The sequence below is a fragment of the Poecilia reticulata genome, linkage group LG18, assembly GCF_000633615.1.
Source record: "Poecilia reticulata strain Guanapo linkage group LG18, Guppy_female_1.0+MT, whole genome shotgun sequence".
Taxonomy (NCBI): Eukaryota; Metazoa; Chordata; class Actinopteri; order Cyprinodontiformes; family Poeciliidae; genus Poecilia; species Poecilia reticulata.
In genome coordinates this window covers 11,436,506-11,452,401 of record NC_024348.1, presented here as the reverse complement: position 1 = coordinate 11,452,401, position 15,896 = coordinate 11,436,506, and the positions used below count along the sequence as shown (strand labels likewise).

General features: G+C 43.5%; 1 protein-coding gene across 3 annotated transcripts in view; it reads left to right on the top strand.

Annotated features, from left to right (window-relative positions):
• Positions 1-15,896, top strand: part of kdm6ba (lysine (K)-specific demethylase 6B, a) — a 109,832-nt gene that overhangs the window by 37,889 nt on the left and 56,047 nt on the right. For 2 of the 3 annotated variants that reach the window (XM_008435559.2, XM_017310482.1), the window contains exon 4: positions 2,373-2,429. The gene's annotated coding sequence lies outside the window, so the exon portion shown is untranslated. Of the gene's footprint in view, positions 1-2,372; positions 2,430-14,487; positions 15,095-15,896 lie in introns of those variants that run through there. The other variant, XM_017310483.1, reaches the window with a different exon arrangement.

The following is a 15,896-nucleotide window of genomic DNA, read 5'->3' as shown; positions in this document are numbered from 1 at the left end:
AACAATAGCTCTGCATCTAGATGATTATTATTGACAAAGATGTCCGCCTTTTAATCTGCAGCTACAGCCTGCGACGTCCCGTTGAATAACGGCCAATTACTTTAGAGAGAACCTGTAAAGTATCTGTGTACGGTTCCGGTAAAAGCTCTGCGTCTCTGTCTGAGCGCGGCGCTGTTATTGTAAACACGCTCCATCTTCAGGGCTTAGCTGCTGTCCCACTTAACTGGACGGGGGGAAAAAACACAGGCTTTAGCTTCAATTATGTGATGTCTGATATTGCGCCTTCTTACATCATGCTTGTGGCTTGTTTATGTGTTTTATTTGGTGCTGTGTGTGTGTGTGTGTGTGTGTGTGTGTGTGTGTGTGTGTGTGTGTGTGTGTGTTTGTCCGTCGCTGTTTTTGCCAGCCTGGATGTCCAAGAATATCATCACTGTGGGTGTTTGTCTGGCAGCTGTCATGGCTGCTGCTCCGAGTCGTACATCAAGTCCTGTTCATTAGTTTGTCTCTTTATTTTCAAAGATGGGATTACGTCAGATTATTCACAAAATTATTATTATTTTGTGCTTTGTCTGCTAACATGCCCTCACATCTCTGAGTTTGATTAAGGATTTGTGTCTTCAGAGCTCTACCTCTGATTGTCTGATCCAAAACTATTCGGAAATATGTTTTTTTTATTATTACCATTTTGAACTTTAAACTCTAAAGTTGAATGTGAAGCATCAACATTTCAGCTTTTATTTCCAGGATACTAAATGTAGAACTTTATTTGTTGCAACTGCAAAGGTGAGCAAAGGTTGAGAGATTTAAAAACTTGATTCTTTTAAAGGAAAATGCAGCTCAGTGGGGTTAAGGTTTCCACACTGAATCGGTGTTGTATGTGAACACAAATCACTTTTAGACCTTTTCAGAATTACATCCAAAAGAAAACGGCATTTAAGAAACCTTGAAACTATATTTATCTGTATTTATTTTGGATTTAGCTAACTTTATCGCTTTTCTGTTTATGTCTTTATGTGTTGATTTTGTTTATGCGCTTCAAACCGTCTGTTGCCTCGTACTTGAATGTATTTCATGTTTTGTTGGGATTTTTATGTATCTGAAGATACAAAAGGGACAGAAAATTATTGTATTTTATTTTTACAAAGTAAAAAATCAGAACTGCTTTCCTCCCATTTTTTTCCCCTCATTCCTCTTAGAAAAATCGACCAAACTCAGTCAGATTGACCGAAGAGGATCTGCACAAATCCATCTCCCAAATCTTTTAGGCCTGGACTTTAACTAGGCCATTCTAACACTTGAACCTGCAGAAGTCTGCAGCTCCAGTCCTGCAGCTTTTACCTGCCTCCCTGCTCCAACACACCAGAATCAAAAGAAGGGTTAATGGAAAGGCCTTTAATTAAGCTATTTGATTCAGGGATTTATCCAGAAATTACAGGACAGGACACTGACCCTGGAGGGACTGGAGCTGCTCACCCGAGATCTAAACCAGGCGTTGCTGCATGTACACTGGAATAAAGAGAACAGGTGAAACTATTTAAATATTCGGTGTTAACTTGGTCAAAATGAAATAAATTTGTCCAAGTTGATTTATTAAGTTGTAAAGTAGAAATGTAAATGTACTAAGTTTTACAAACATATATGTAATAAATGTTAAGCATTCTGATTATATTAAACATTAAATAAACATTTAACACAATGTTTTTTTAAGTTTGAGCTGCCCTCTCTTTTTTCACTGTGGCTCCATCCAGCGCACAGTTGACCATGATGCTGCCGCCTCCGTGTTTCAGCTGCAGTGTTTCGCAGTGAACCGTCGCCTGTTTGTGCTTCATTATTTGCGAATATTTCTGTGCATCTCCAGTTTATTTGCGGAAATTCAGCATTTGCAGATTTTCTCATAGAGCATCTAAAATATTTGAAAGAAGATGTAACATGGGAAACTTGATGCTACTTGACTCGATGCCAGAAGCGCCATTTATTTTCCGTGGCGCTGATTGGCTGAACAGCCCAAAGGCTGTAGATATCATGCTTTGCTGTGGTGCTTGGATGATTTCCATTATCTATAATAATGCATGTTAACTTATATTTTGAACTATTAAAATAGGCAGTTTTAAGATGGGTTCTCTAGTATCCAAGTATTTCATCTACTTGTGGGCAAACCTGGTCCCAAACCTGCACAGTCCCAAAAAACTTTGAGGTTTATTCTACTTTTTTGTTTCGCTTCCTGTCATGCATTAAGTTACGGTAATACCAGGCATCGCAGCATTAATGTTTGTGATGAAAAAACGTGAACAAATTTGTGTGTTTCTATAAAACTGATCGCACCGCTTGATTCCGACTTATTTCTACCGTCTGTTTTTTATTTGATTTTTCAGGCTGGCCCACCCGCTTACAACCCACTCTCTCACCCGGTGTGTGTGCAGCCGTGGCAGGTAAGCAGCCAGTGTGTGTGTGACTGAGTTTCTCCTCTAATAGATTATCGATGCACTTCTGGGTTGGTTGGCTTCAGCAGACAGTGGAAATGGGCCTGGGCTCCCCCGAGGAAACAAGATATGCCTAATACAAACTCCTCACAGCTAACACACAAACACACATACGCACACCAGGCGAGACCATAAAGCGCATTTCGCACAGTCGAACACACACTCGCGTACAATTAGACACACCGCACACCTGCTGGGTTTTCAGAGAAAGCCGAGCTCCATTCTGCCTGCATCTAGAGATGAAAGGAGGAGGAGAGGAGAGGCGATGAGGAGGAGGAAGAGAAAGAGGTGGAGGCAAACAGGGAGGTGTAGGACAAAGAAAGGGAGAGCAGATAAAGAGGAAGAGGAGGAGCGAGTATGAAGAGTGACAGCCAACTCTTCCACCTCTCCTCCTTTCTTGTGTCCCGCTCTCCTTTGTGAGCAGATGGGTGGAGGTATCAGATAGTAATGAAAGCCAAAACAGTAAGAGGGGGGAAAAAAGCTCATAAAAACACACCGGCAGCACACACACACACACACACGCACACACACACACTTTCACTCCAGCACACAGGAGCAACACTTTACATCCATTGTTGCTCCTGCTCTGGTTTTTACGTTCATGTCTGTGCGCAATGCAGTGCTGCAGGCGTATCCATGTCAGCCCTGAAGAGGAGCTGAGAGTTAAAGACGGGGGGGGGGGGAGCTGTCCAGACGGACGACGAGTCGGGACGAAAGAGACGGAAGCAGAACGAGGGGACACAGGCGGAGTCTCTGGGTCAGCGAGACGCAACCGGAGACATGATGGAGAGTTAAAATGCCTCGGTGGCTTTTGCCCTTTTACACCTCGTTACATTTTAACCACAAACTTTTATCTTGCCGAAACATTTGCGGTCACATCAAAGCAAAGTAGCACTCAGAACTTTTTAGCAAACAAAATCTGGAAATGTCACGTCTGTTTCTGTTCGGTCTCTTTTTCTCCGATTCCCTCAAATAACATAAATTGGGCTTCAGAAGTCAAGGCAAGTTTATTAAGATAGAACGTTACAGCAACGATGCAACTAAAAGCACTTTACATAGAGAAGGAAAAACATCGCATTGCAGCGGCAAAATACAGGAAATTGATGTTGGGTTGAAAAACAGACTTCAGTTTATGATGTTCCAGTTATCATTAATCAACTCTAAACAGGTTTTAATAAATCATTTTCTCCCTTTGTTTATTTTTTTTTATAAAGAAATTACAAATGATGGAAAATATTTTTGAAAATTTGCTTTTATTTCAATCACCTGAATTCAAAGTCCAGCTAATTTCAAACTGTAAAACAAGATGGTAGCTCGGCTGAATGACAGAAACTGCAGGAGTGACTTTGTGAAAATTATCCAGATTAAAATAAATGCGTAAAGTGGAAGTCGTCCGCACGTTACCACATGCAGACAGAGGAAGGCGGCTAATCCGTGAAATATGGAGCGAAAATAGAAAACTCGACTCTTCCTGGCTCATCAGCAGCTGCTCATGCCACTGTGGCTCATAGCGAGGCAATACATGATTTTATACATGATATTAAAAGAGAGATTAATAAAAACAACGATGTCATTGAGGGTGACGGCTCTGAAGGAGCTGAAACGAGAGTGAGGCGAGGATAAATTTAACGTTTTATGGCAAAAACGCCAAAGGGAAAGACGAACGGCGCACATTACCGAGTTCCTCCAGGAAGTTGTGATTGCAACTACTAATGCAAATTCAGCCATCATTCGCAGTTTAAGCACAGACTCGCTGTCATCACGACTTTTCTGCAAATCTGACCAATCACTGCTCTCGCCGGAATTTTGACGAATCTCCTGAATCCTTTTCTGACTCAACTTCCTGTTTCGCGACGTGTTGAAAGATGAAAGCATGTGCTAAATGGTAACATTTACCCTTTTCTTTTCTTTTCTTTTTTGCTAAACCTATCAAGAGATATTCTGTACTTATAGTTTGTGGTAATTTGAATAATCCAAATGGAATTGTTCTTTTGCACTTTGTCAACTCTTCAGAACTTTACTTCTGTGAAAGCTGCTTATTTTTTGTTATGGCCAAAAATAAAGCTAAAAAAAAGCTACTTTGACCTCAACGTCATGAAAAAGGTGCCGCAAAATTGATTATTTCAGACTGCAACAATCACAAGCAAACATGTTGACAGCTTCCGTCTATCGGACTGATACAGTGAATACACCATCCTGCAGTGAGACATGGAGGTGGCAGCATCATGCTGTGGCTTATGCTTCATTTGAACTGGAACAGGTAAACCAGTCAGAGTCAAACAGCCCTAAACGACCAAACCAAAGAACATTTAATTATGGAAACGGCTTAGTCAAAGTTAAAAAAAAACTAAATCCAGACTAGAATTCGGGGCAAGCCGTGAAAACCGACACTCTTGACAGCACTTTTACTTCCTCTGTGCGGTTTATCGTGAACGTCTGGGGCCTTGCGTGTTCACACCACCTCCACCTCCGTCTCTGCCGGATTAGCATCGTTCCTCTGGCGACTTTTAATTCAGATGTTGCTCCTCCGAACGTCGGCGCACGAAGCGCCCCTCTCGAGTAAAACCTGAGGAACCGAGCGGAAGAAGAGGTGAAGGTTTAACATTTGAGCGGGGATAAAGAAGAAGCAAGAAAAGCGGTGTTAATTGAACACAGCTGTACCTCGTTAAACATTAATTGGCAATTAATCAGCTCACCCACGCCCTTCAGTTGAATCATATCTTTATGTCTTTTAAAAAGGGAAAGGGAGAGAGGGGGAATAAAGTGAATTATCCACAGTGTGGCACAAAGGAAGCCTGTTCCAGCTCTTCCTTCCTTCCTCCCTGTCCCGGATCGTCCTCTTCTCCATCTCCTCACCCATCTTCTCTCTCTCTCGCTCTCTCCATGTGCCTCATTCAGCACATTAATCGGATTTTCTGCCTTTATCTCCATTTCCTTTCCGTCATATGCCTGTGGCCTATCCAGAGATCGAGACAGGATGGGGAGGGAGGGGGAGGGGGGTTAAAGGGAGATGTTCCAACAACAAAGAGGAAGTGAGAGGAGGGGAGAAGATGGAGGAGCTGGTGGTGGTCCTGATGCTCCTGGTTGAAGGAAATCAGCAGAAGAGTCAGGATTCCAGTGGAAAACAGAAATGTATCCGTTGAAACTCTCTTGGTTTTGTGTTTTTGCGATTAAAGCGTATGCAGAAGGTGGAAACCGGCAAAAGCAACGCGCAGGAGATGCGGCGTCTTAAACGTGGGTTTTCAAAATATTACCATTTAATATCTGAAAAGCGTGGCATGCATTTGATTGGGTTAAAGATTAAAGTCACTATCAAGGAGGAAAACCAAACTATTTATTTTTTAAACTGCCGCTCAGGCGTCTTGTTTATCCTCCCAGAGCCTCGTTTCAGCTGCAACATCCAGTCCTGCAGATGTTTCCTTCGTGCTCCTCCTCGCCGCTCCATCTCAACACGCCTGCAGCTGCCGGGTCGCAGGCGCAACGTTCAACACTCGCACCACCGCCGCCGAGCTGTTGTAAATCAAGTGGGGTAGTATCACTCTGATCAGTTTTCTCACAACATTAATTAGAGTGCCGAGCGCAGGTTGAGTAAATTAGAGCGGCGCTGGAGGGGAAGCGGCTCGGCGTGCTGCTTTAAGGCCGGCGGCGTGGCAGGAGTCCTGACTGGAGTCTAATTTGCGACGACTAAATTGCGTTAGGGAGAGAACGTAGGTGTTCTTCATTAAAAGAAAGAGGAGATCTTTGGCTTCACTCGAGCACAAGCTAACCTTACTGAGCAGCTCTGTACAGGAAGCTTCTCAGCTTGTTGAGACGTTTTTAGTTACTTTGACTTTGTCCCTCTTTTCTGTAATTCTTTCGTTTATTCTTTTCTTTCACTTTGCATCTTTGCAGCCCTGGTTTGTGAGTTCACGCAGCTGTTCTCGATGTGCCATCTGAACAGAACCTTTTTCTTACTCTCTGTTCCTGTTTAGCACAAATGCAGTCGCAGAAAGAAAGTATCGGCTCTTCCCAAGAGCTCCGTGCTTCAGGTTTTTGTAGCGTATGAAATGTTTTGGCCAGGGAAATTTTGTCCTTGCCACGTTGAGTAAGAAGAACTATTTTTCTCTGTTCTTGCAAAGTTTCCATCAGCGTTTCTAGCTGCTGATGAGGCACCCCGGCCCTGTTTGGAAGAAGGTGTGGACTTTCTTCCAAGGTCACGCAGACTTGCGGGATAAATTTTACACTTCCTTAATACTCCCAGTGGCTTCTGTTGGACTTTTACCTTCCTGTTAAGAACCTACTTACATCAACAATCCTGCAGATGTGGTGAAAAGACCATCTCTCGTTTATCTCTCCCAGGATTGCAACTTACTTAGTATTTATTTTGTGGGAGGGATTTATAGTTGCATCGACGAATAGCTACACGGTTTATTACATTTCAACTCCACTTTTAGCCATAAAAAGTGTCTGACTGGATTAAAAGCAACTGTACCAACAAGTCGAACAACATTTGTAACAAAATAAAGACCATTTGACGTCTTTGGGAAGAGCGAAAGGTTAGGGTGATGACATGGAGGCCTCAGAGATATGAAGCTCATTACTGAAAATATGATCAGGAATTGGTTGCTGTAATAATAATAATAATAAATGATCATTGTGAAGGCTATAAACCTTTTAATTTTTTTCTTAAAACGTGTTTAAAAACCCATTTTGAAATTGTTTGCTTGCCTCCCGACAGACATCTGTCTCTGTTTACGTCAGAAACTAACCGATCATTTAAATCTACAAAGTTTATACCTTGCTTAACCCTAAACCTCTCACACCGTCTTCTGAGGGGCTGAATGGATCTGACTGCGCCTGTGTATATTCATACAGTAACAAATGGATTGACTTTGCTCCTACGCTGTAATTTAAATAAAGGTTTAGGAGGAGAAGGTTTCAGTCTCTGATCGAATCAACGTCTGATTCTCTGCTACTAGTTTACTGGAAACTGTTTCCAAACCCTTTTATGTCGTTAAAGTTGGTAATTTCAGTCTGCTGTTTGAGGCACTTTCTGTTCCTACAGTAATCTGTGCCGTAAACCCGGTTTGTCCGGCATTTCCAGTGTGTCTAGCTGCTCTGCTCCAGACCTGCAGGCTCTTATATAATCTCCACACAAAACACCAGCGAGGATAACCTGCCGTGGCGACGCACGTTGGTTTTTACACGCCTGTCCCTCGATCCGCTGCTGTCCCGGCTCGCACCTTTCCTCTCCGCCTCTCCTCTGGATTTTATTTCCATCTCGCTCGATCAAATGCTCCTTTAAGCGCTTTGTTTCCCCCCTCTGTCTTGTCTCATTATCTGACGCCTCTTCCCTTCTCTTTGCTCTCTTTATTTGCGTCGATTCCGCCGTGAATCCCTCCAGGTTTCCTTTTTGTTCGCCGTCCCCGTCCTATCAGTCGCCATCTATCTTCGCTCGGTGTCAGAGTTTCTCTTTCTCTCCCCATCTGGCTCAAATATTACAAATGCAATTTCGTATTGGCTAGGGGCCAAACCGGCGCAGCAATGAATCAATGCAGCGATGGAGTTATGTAACTTGCCACCTTATTGACCGGTCTGTCTTCTTTCTTCCCTCCTGGTTGCCTTCTTCTCTTCTTACTCCATTGTTTCAGACTTTGTTTTAACTTCCTATATTGGCGGCCACAAGCTTTTTAAATCACATTAACATTGTTTGTAATTCTTCTGCACACAGCAGAGTCTACCCTATAATCTGTTATTTCCTATCTAAGTTGAAATAGAATAATTGCTATAATTTCATCACAGAGTTCAACGAAAACACTGCTGATACCTTTTAGCTGAGGACTACGTGGCGATCCGTTTGTTCTTTTGCAATGATTAATTGCGGTACACTCAGAGCTCCTGGCAAACCAGCAGAAATTAAATATTGACAGACTAACTATTGGCTGCATTGTGCGTTCTCTCTTCAGTAGTAATCCATAAGGTCAGGCAGCGAGTTCAAGCCTCACTTGGAGCGAAGACGTTGCAGCTTACGATTTCTTTTGGTGATTTTCATATTCCTGAGGAGACGTGGCTCAATGATTAAACATTCTGGAGGCGGTCAAATAAAAGTTGGCGTTAAATGCCGAGGACATTTGCCTTTCTGCTCAAACGGATCGTTCTGCTCAGTGCAGGGTTTGCAGCGTTTTTGTTTTCAGAGCCATCTTTAATTATTCATGGCACAGATTCATCAAAGTGGTGGGAATAGTCTGCAGAGACTTCTGTCCATATGAACTCATTGTCATGTTCAAGAATAGCGGTTTGAGATGATTTCGGCTTTGCAACACGCAGCATTATCCTGCAGGAAGTGGGGATGGGGGTAGAGTACGTGTTCGAGAAGCGGAAACAGACAGTTATGCTGTGATTTACGAGGGCCAAAGCTTGGTTATCTTGGTAATTGATGAGCTAATATATACTAAACTCTGAGCCCTGCACAATATATCACAGTTGTATATCTATATCAGTGTGTGCAGCGTTCATATCATAAAGGACTGTTTGGAGTCCAATAATCGTTTGTGAATATATTCTGAGAGTTATTAACTTTCACACAGTGCAGCTACTTTTGGACCTCAGTGCAGCATTCGACACTGTTGACCATGATGCATTATTGAATATTTCTGGAGAGCTGAGTGAGAACAGGGACGTCTTTGTGACAAAAGGTAACTTCTCACTACAGCAGACGGGAGCCTCATGTGGGGTACCCCAAAGTTCAGTCCTGGGGTCCCTGATGTTTAGTTTCTACTTTCTCTCACTAACTCAGGTGTAACAAAGAGTAAGATTACCTGCCATAACTACACATTACAATGTCACCAGGGGACTCCAACCCCATCCAAGCACTGAACAGATGCCAGAAGAAATCGATATGTGGAAGTGTCATGACTTTCTCCAGCTGAATAGAAACAAAACGCTGAAGATTTTTCATTCAGAACCAGAACAGTCAGAAGGGCGGTGAAATGCAGGTACAATAGCTCCGACGTGTGATGCGCGGATACTTTTGTCACCATAGCGTCATGTTATCTGATGCGTGGCAACCGGCATGTCATGTGATCCAAACAGGAGCAGAGAATGAGTCACACAGGTGCAGATTAGGACAGAAAGCAGCTGGAGAATTGCTGATTGCAAATAATAATTTACTATCAGTCAGTGATGAAGTGAAGGATATTGCACTGGATTACTCGTGAATAAAGTTAGCTGCTTTGTTTGCTCAGACTTGGACTCATTGTTGGTGCTCGGGGTTATCGGCGCACCACGTCGCGTCACTAATGGATTTATTGTAGCATTCTGTGACCTTGGGGACCTTTAATTTCTTCTTATTTTTTTGTTTGATCTTTCTCTGTGGGATTAAATATTAAACTTACTCAAAAATGTATGCAGCTATAGTTAATTCTCTTACTGTTGAAAACAAAAACTCTGTTAGCTTCCAAAAGCTTTTGGAAATTAATTCTTAATAACTTGTAGAAAAATGCTTAACGACCTCAAGGATCTTCTTAATCAAAATTAACTTAATATCAATTAAAATTAAATATTGATTCTGATTAAAAACATCTTAAGAGGGTAAGGTCGGACACACTTGCAGCTTTCAGTTGCCCTGCATCTTGCATCAGCTTTTAGTGATCCAGCAGGAGATTAAATTAAGCTATTACAGAGCACAGAAGCTTTCAGCCTCCGTTGCGTGCTCAGCTGTTGAACTTAAGGACCTTTACCATTCAGTGTTTGTGTCTCGGTATTGAGTTTTCAAATGAGTTCTGCAGTCCGGAGTTATCTTCTGGTGCCTTGCTTCTTTATAGAGCAAACTGGCCAGACAGCTGAGCGGTCCATAGGAGCCGGAGAGCGCACTAAAGGCGCTTATTTTTCCCTCTCCGCTATGCTCTGAAAAGTGTGCAGCTGTATTTTTAATTTTTTTTTAAATGTGCACGCTGTATTTTCCATACCATCACCCTCCACCCACCATGCCCACCCCCACTTCCTTCCTCCTGGGCTTCTGATTGTACCCTTTCCGCCGGCTGTGGAATCCAATCTTCCTGCACATGGCTCGCTCTCAGAAGGACATGCTTGCGTGTCGTCGCAAAACGCAGTGGTCTGTCCCAGGCTGTGAACACGAGCTGCAGGAAACGTCTTCCAGAGAAAAAAAATGAGAAGGTTTTGTGCAACACGGCAGCTCATTCTGCACTCTCTCCTCCTCCTCCCCTCTTCCTCCACCTCTTGTTGCTTTAAAAGCCTGAGCACAGCGTCTTTAGTTTTCTCTACAGTACAGGTTGCACCAATGGATTCTTTAAAGAGCACAGAGTAAAAGTTAAGCTGAATAAAACGGTTGGTTGTTAAAATGCAGGGTTTCCAAATGTCATTCTGAAAAGCTTCCACACAAAGTAACACTGTGCTGAACTGGCTAATCCTTAGCTCCACGGTTAAACTGTGATTTCTCAGAAGAAACATTGTGACGGTTCTGTGGCAGTCAACTCTGCACATGGATGCTTTCATCCAGGTTTTCACGGACTGAGGCCGACTGGAGCGTCGTTCGCCAACATCTTTGAGCGATCTTTCAACAAGAATGCAACCAGAGATGAATCGACTTTGATAAACTCAAATGAAAACCTTCGGAAATGAACGCAAGAAGTGGAAAAAGAGCCACGACTTGAAACGCCAGAATAGCAATCATCTAGTTATATTAATTCGATTAGCACGAATAATTTGGAGCTTAAATCTAATCAAAGCGCTAAGTTGATTTTGAAAGAGGTTGTCGGACATAAAGGTGAGCACTATTTCAGTCCTGTTTCAGACTTCTGGTGTGTCGTCTCGACATAAAGCCAGTGAGACCTCGCCGGTTCAGCGTTGATACTTTTCTAGATCGACTTGAACAATTTGACACAATTTTGTGACTTTCTCCTCCCCAGATGATAAATTATCCAGTTTGTCTCGAAAGTCCTTATAGTTTTGGTAATACTTGAGTTTCTGTTTGCCTGCTGTATCTTTAGAGTCACATTTTCTATGGGAGTGTTTTGTTTCGCATGCATTTTATACAGTTATGAATTTGTGACATGTAGTTGCTAACTACTAGTTAGGATTTTTTTTGTCTACCTTACGGTGTCCCATTAGTTTTTATGTCTGAAGCAAACAATGTGGAATTGATGTAAAGAGAGTGAAGGTACATTTTAAAGTAAGTGTTGCACTGGCAAAGAAAGCAGGATGTTTTCATCCATTCATTGTTCCAGGACAGGAACAAGCAAACTCTGCTCTGCCTGAAAACGTGGCTTTTTGGTTCTTGGGAGGGAAACCCCAAGAAAGTGAACGAATGAGAAGAGAAACATGTTGGGTTGGTCGCTGCCTCTCCTGGGAAACTTGTTGTGAAAAAGGTGATTAGCGTAGCACCATAAACGGAAACCTTAGGTCTGCTGCAGTAGAAGGTTGCGCTAACCGTCTTCCCAACCTTACAAATGTAAAGAGGAACAGCACAAGCAAATGAGGTGAGTTAGCAGTGCTTGCTAACGACAGGTGGTGTCATCCAGGACATGCTAATGTTGTTTCTGCTGCCTGGACATTGAGCTGTTGGTGCTTCACGACAGTCATGAGACATTGCCTTCTGTCAGATTTGTTACACGGCTGATCTGATTGCTACCGAAGATTCTTCCTGCTCACAGCATCAACATCTATACCGACTCTTTAAAGATCCTACATTGACAAACTCGCAATCAGTTGATGGAGCAGAAAGACGAAGCAGATGTCAGACTAGCTTGTTTTCATCCACCGCCTTTAACCCCTCCTGACTAAACGGATCGGCGGTGACACAGCCGCATTTTCAGTACCATAATTTTGCCATACTTTGCGCTATCTGAAAAATTCCAACTGTTTCTGAAATGGGAGACGTTGCGCTTTCCGGCCAATGTCAGGTTATTACGGTAATTTCACCCTTGCTGTAGCAGGGAGTGAAATTTGAGGAGCGCTCTAAAGTGCAAAAATAACTTGCTAGGTATTGAAAGTTCCAGTTGTTATTAATAAATGGGCAAATATATTTACTAACAGGACATTTAAAGAACTGTGTACAATTCAAATAAGTAGAAATATCCAGGTGGAGATCTGAAACTTAGGTCTCAAAAAGGATGTTTTTAAATTTCCCACAAACTCATTTGTGACCCAACATCTTATGGTTGCAGACATATTACTGATATGTTTGCTGAACCCCACACCAACCCAAACCTTTAAGAGATTTTGTCTTACATTGGGTGCGTTCACACTGCAGCCTGAAGTGACCCAATTCCGATTTTTTTGCCGGGGCCTTTCACACTACCAGTAAATGCGACCTGTATGCGTTCTGCAGTGTGAACGGGCAAACGACCTGAAAGTGTCCCGCATGCGCAGTAGAGGGCGCCATAGCGTCAGCGTTCTGCCAACCGCCATAAAAAGAAGAAGTGCTCAGTATTTGCGGAAGTAAACATGGAGGCTAACGGTGGAGCTTAGCTTACATATTTGAGGTTGTTGTCCGGCCGGAGCAGCATATTAACAACTTAATCCTCATATAGTCCGTCATGGTTGTTGTTTTTCTTCCCGCTTGCGCGTATCAGGAGCAGAATAGTGAGATTTGTTGAGAATCAGTGACGTTCAGTTCGGATGAATGTGACCTTGGACGTTAGGTCGCATTTGAATCGGATATGTATCGGATATGGGTCACATTCGAAAAGAATCCGACCTGTGCTGTTCACACTGCCATGAAAAGATCGGATACAGGTCGCATTATGTCAAAAAAATCAGAATTGGGTCACTTCAGGCTGCAGTGTAAACATCCATTACGTCCGCACAGGAATATATTTTCTTATGCTGGAACGTTTTAAAGGGGATCACAGTCGACCCTTGCAATTTGATATGAACAACTAAACCGCCTCTTTGGTGAAAGTGCTGTCTTATTAGCCCAACTTCTAGCCTGACCTATGACCCTAAATACTTAATTCATAACAACAACAATGGCAGATTCCATGTTTGTCTCGTAGTTTTAGTTTTGCAAACTCAACTTTATCATCAATCCGCACTGAAGTTTGCTTTGTAGTTAATCATTTTTGTTTTCTTCTTGTTTACTGTTTGGAGGTTTCATGTGCCATGCCCCATGTTTAGCGCCACCTGCAGGTGTGGGGGAGTTTATACGGCCTGTTACGTGTGTCAGTGTGGATGAAAACGTTCCCATGTGAACTCAGGTGTTTTGTTTTGCTTTAAACTGACAACCCATTTTAGAAATAAACGTTCCCGTTTGGACAGAGCCCTTTGGGCCCGGCTAGCTGTACGAAATGTGACTTCAGTGGTAATGAGAGACCAGATGTGGGTCCCGAGCTTGGAAGCCATTGTTCTCACCCCACCACATGTTTGCCGGCTCTTTTATGCTGAAGCCTTATCACCGACCTCACACATCTGTTGGGCGTGAAGATGTCTGGTGTCATAAATCCACATCTGCGAGGCAAGACATGGCGCTGACTTTTATCACACCCATTAAAGATTATCTGCGTTTTCTATTGATTTCATTTTATTTTTACATTTTTTATTTTTTTTTTTCCTCGCTCACACTCCGGGTCAAAGCGTTTCTCCATCAGGCTTACATCACACTAATGGAGAAGAAGAGAAATCGAGGTGGAGAACGAACGCAGAGGCTCCTTTTGCTCTCCAATCCCATCTGTTTCACTCGGAGGGAGGGAGGAAAGAGAGAAGGGGGGGTGTCAGACGAATGAGAACGAGGCCAGAGAGAGAGAGAGAGTGAGTGAGGGAGGGATGGATGGATGGATGGATGGAGGAGGAGGAGGAGGGGAGGTGCTGTTTAGAGAAAGAATCAGAGGGAGGCAGGCTGGGGGGTTGGGCTCCAAGCTTGTGCATGTGTGAGAAGGGGGGAGGAGGTGGGGGGCGGCAGGAGCAAGCAAATGTGTGTTGTATATATATGTGTTTGTGCGCGTGTGTGCGCTCGCTCTGTTCCTTTTCCTTTCTTTGTTTGACTACTGAGTGGGAAAAAAAGGCGAGACAGAATACAGAGAGACCGAGAGAGGGTGAGCAAGAAGAAACACAGGCAGAGGAGGTGAGGAAGAGGGAGATCTAAAACGAGAATCACTTAATTTTTTAGCAGAGAGAACAAGAAATTCAGAGGATTTCAGTTTGATTTTTTTTTTTTTCACTTTTAAACGCCCCCACCTCCCCCCCCTTCTTACTTAAGACCCTTAAAGGCTGCAGAACAAGGAGAAGCGTATGAGAGGAGGGGAACAAAAGTGGTGCAAATTTAGTGACAACAGTGTCATATATTCAGGAGCAGCGTTGTGTGCTGGCTCAGTGCGCAAGTGTGTGCTGCGAGGAGGTGGGGGGAGGCGACCCGTGCAGTTTAAAGGGAAAATACAAGGCACACACAAAGCTGGGAGCTCAGGCAGGGAGAGGAGAGGAGAGGAGAGGAGAGAGGAGAGGAAAGGGAAGGTTGTGGGAATCTGCTGAGCTGGCTGACTCTCTAACCAACAAGCCTCATCTCTTTTTTTAATTATTATTTTCATTATTACTAATATTATTGGGATTTTACCCCACCGAGCCGGCAACGTCCCCCCCCCTTTAACCCATTGCTGCAGATCGCCAGCCTGAGCCCGGACACGGTAAGACAAGCTTCCTCTCCGTCTCAGCTGTTGGGCTGCTAACACTCTGCAGACAAAAGCAGGAGAAAGTTGCTCCGGTCTGTGTGTGAATGTGAATGTGTGCGTGCAGATGGAGCTAAGCTAAAGGCTGGAGCTCAGGCTGAAAGGCGTGAGGAATGCAGCACAAAGGGAGCTTGTCTGCTCCAGCTGGGACTCTCTGTATACATGTGTGTGTGTGTATCTGTGTGTGTCTTTGTGGAAAGGCTTGAATGTTTATCTGTCGGGACTGCCTAAAAGTTTTGCATGCGTGGGACACCCTAAAATACATGCAAAGTTGGTTGTCTTTTAGGAAAGCATGAAAAGCTCCGCTCTGCTTAGCGAAGGCTGTTGTCCTGTAATGGTTTACTTAGTGACGCTCGGTGCTTTACATAAGAGCAAACACTCTGCTCATTGTTGAGAAATACAAACTGAAACATTCTTGCGCCATTCTTAATTTTATCTTCTTTTTTTTGCTTTGAACGTCACTTTTTCCTCTTTCTAAACGGGCCTTGTGACTTTTTCCACCTCGAGTGTCTCTCAAAAAGCCGGCTCCGGTCAGCTAGAAGCACACAAAGCCGGGGTAAACAAAGTGTGTCCTGTCCCACGCAGTGAGTTGTGGTCTGCTTTCAGCTCTTTCAGGGGTCCTGCATGTGGTTAGCAGCAGCTCTGTAAATTTGTGTGTGCGTTACGGGAAACATTAAAGGGCTCACAGGACCCGGCTCGATGCGTCTGTGTGTGTGTGTGTGTGTGTGTGTGTGTGTGTGTGTGTCCGGATAATTGCCTG